Consider the following 3,422-nt stretch of genomic DNA (forward strand, 5'->3'; position numbering starts at 1 on the left):
GGGTTTCTATCTCCAGAGTTGTCACATTTTGGGTTTTCTTTATTGCTTCTATTTCCCTTTTTAGGTCTTGGATTGTTTTGTTCAATTCCATCACCTGTTTATTTCTGTTCTCCTCTCTCTCTTTAAGGAGTTCTACCTCTTTAGAAGTATTCTCCTGTTTTTCTTTAAGGACTTGTACCTCTTTAGCAGCAATCTCCTGCATTTCTTTAACAATGCCTTATTAAATTCTTCTACCAGCATCATGAGGTAAGCATTTAAATCTAATTCTTGCTTTTTCAGGTGTGTTGGGGTATTCAGGACTGACTGAGGTGGGAGTACTAGGTTCTCATGATGGTGAGTGGTCTTGGTTTCTGTTAGTAAGATTCCTACATTTGCCTTTTGCCATCTGGTGATCTCTGGATTTAGTTGTTATAGTTGTCTCTGGTTGGAGCTTTTTCCTCCTGTGATTCTGTTAGCCTCTGTCAGCAGTCCTGGGAGTCCAGCTCTCTCCTGAGTCTCACTGGTTAGATTACTCTCTGCAGGGAAGCTCTCCTCTAGCAGGGAAGGTAAACAGAGGCCTGGCATTCAGATCTGCCTCCTGGCTGAAGATGAAGGCCCAAAACTGGGCTTTTCCCAGAAGATGTGTTGCCTCTGCAGTTTATTCACTCACCTGCACAGACTAGCCACTGAGGAACCCTAGACACAATATAATATGACTCTCTCACCTGCTCTGCAGACATATCCTTCACAGGTGGCCACCTTTCCTCTGACAAGGAAGATGACCAAATTCCTGGAGCCTGAAACAGGGTCTGTTCCAGAAGTTAGGTTGCTTCTGTCTATCCCAAAGCTATGTAGCTCCTGCAGTCCACACCCTCGCCAGTATAGACTGGAGCTTAGGTGAACCAGAGCAAAGATGGCTCTCCACCAGGTCAGGCCCTGAGACTCCTCCCAGGCAGACATCCCTCCTCTGGCGGGAAAGGCGCTGGGTGACTGGAGCCAGAAATGGGATCTTTCCCAGAAGCTGTGTCGTTTCTGCAGGCTGCCCTCTCCCTGGCATTGGACCAGAGCAAAGATCTACTTTCTTGTTTTTGGAGAAGCTATTTAACTAGAAGTCACTGAATAAGCTAGACTGGTTAATCAGAGCCCCAGGGATCTACCTGTTTCCACTTCCCCAGTGATAGTCTTAAAGGGTTGAAGACCATGTCTAACATTTGGAGTTGAGTAGTATTAAAAGGATCTCAGATTTTTAAAAATTGGACCCAAATTTAGCAATTCTTGTCCAGGGTGACTAGATGGCAGCATTGATTACTTTCTTTCTTCCTAATTATTATTTTTTGAGATTATAATATGATTATGTCATTTTTTCTTTCCTTTCCTTCCTCCAAACCCTTCCATACCATTCTTTCCCTCTTTCAAATTCATAACCTTTTTCCATTAATTGTTATTATACACATATGTACGTGTACAAGATTTCTCTCTCTCTCTCTCTCTCTCTCTCTCTCTCTCTCTCTCTCTCTCTCTCATCATGTTTAGGCAGCCATTTAGATAAGACTTTGTTGGTATAGATTGTGATATTTCTAGGAGACACAATCTCACAGTGAAGTTCCTATCTTTTGGCTCTTACAATCTTTCTGCCCACCTGATTTCTACAGTGATCCCTGAGCCTTCAGTATAGGTATTGTTCGTTGTAGGTATAGGAGCTGGGACTGGTCTCTATAGCTCTGAATTTTTATTGGTTATGGTTTTCTGTAATGTTCTCCTTCTCTTGAAAAGAGAAGTTTCCATGATTGGGATGAAGACTACACTTATCTGTGAGTATGACAAAGACAAAGATTATGCTGGTTTAGTGAAGTAGTAGTTGTAGGTTCTTCTCCAAGATCCATGACCTCCCTAGCCCTGGATAGCTGTCCGTGTTTCCAGTACGAGACACAATTGCCCTCTTGTTGAGTTGGTATTAAGTCCAGTTAGAGTACTATTGGTTACTGCCAAGGTATTGGTGCCACTACTGAAATGTCAAGGTTTTTCTGTCATTCTGGTCCTTTTTTAAGTTCAGAGGTGACAGATCAAGTTCTTACACTGTTTCCACACAAGTCATTTTTCCTCTCCTTATGATCTACACCAAGGAAATTGCAGCCTCCTTGCTTCTTCCCAGCCTGGTTTATATAGTGAGTTTCAGGCCAACCAAAGCTCTACAGTAAGACCCTGTGTAAGAAACCAAACCAAACCAAACCAAACCAAATAATGACAACAACAAACAAAATAGATTTATTTTTCTTATCTTTTAAATTCCTGATATTTGTGGCTTAGGACATTCACAGGCTGTGCTGCCAACCATTGTTGAGTAGAATCTAATAGTATCTTGCCTTTAAACCATTGATAGATTCCAAGGACTACATTCTTGCTGTTTGAGTTTTTCTCTATTACAAAGCAGAGGAGACTTATTACTGATACCCACGATCTCTTTCTCTCTCTGTATCTTTCCTGTATTGTGAAAAGTGGGAACTTTTCACCTGTAAAACGAAGATGCATCTGTAGAGAGTATGCATGCCATGAGAACATCCTTTGTAAGGCCCATAAAGAGACAAGATGTCAATTTAAAACCTCATCTGTCACAAGCATTTTCAATCTTGTCATGATTTATGAAATACTGTAAATTGCAATCACTCTGGACCATAATATCGTGGCAGCTACTTCAATAGCCAAACTTTCATCTAAAAATGTGATTTAGAGGTGGAATAAAACTCTCAGAGAGGGGAGTACCATTTAATAGGGAGAGCTATTATCTGGTGATCATAAAGGAAAGTTTCTCAAGGATGGCTTTCATCACCCAAAGACCCTGCTGTTTGAACAGACCTGCCGAGGGTTATTAGAAAGAAGTGGCAAAAGGGTACCCTGGCATGGTGGGAATAAGGTGTACCTCTAAGTGATCACTTCATGCACGAGGTTCATTGTGGGAGGGAGAGAGCAAAAGACCTCTGGGAATGGGGAAGAGAGAGCTAGAGCCAGAGCCAGAGCCAGAGCCAGAGCCAGAGCCAGAGAGCCAGAGAGAGCCAGAGAGAGCCAGAGAGAGCCAGAGAGAGCCAGAGAGAGCCAGAGAGAGCCAGAGAGCCAGAGAGAGAGCCAGAGAGAGAGCCAGAGAGAGAGCCAGAGAGAGCCAGAGAGAGCCAGAGAGAGCCAGAGAGCCAGAGAGCCAGAGAGCCAGTGAGCCAGAGAGCCAGAGAGCCAGAGAGAGAGCCAGAGGAGAGCCAGAGAGCCAGAGAGCCAGAGAGAGAGCCAGAGAGAGAGCCAGAGAGCCAGAGAGCCAGAGAGCCAGAGAGCCAGAGAGCCAGAGAGCCAGAGAGCCAGAGAGCCAGAGAGTCAGAGAGCCAGAGAGCCAGAGAAGAGCGAGCCAGAGAGCCAGAGAGCCAGAGCCAGAGCCAGAGCCAGAGCCAGAGGAGCCAGAG

The sequence above is a fragment of the Mus pahari genome, chromosome 4 (assembly GCF_900095145.1).
Source record: "Mus pahari chromosome 4, PAHARI_EIJ_v1.1, whole genome shotgun sequence".
Lineage (NCBI taxonomy): Eukaryota > Metazoa > Chordata > Mammalia > Rodentia > Muridae > Mus > Mus pahari.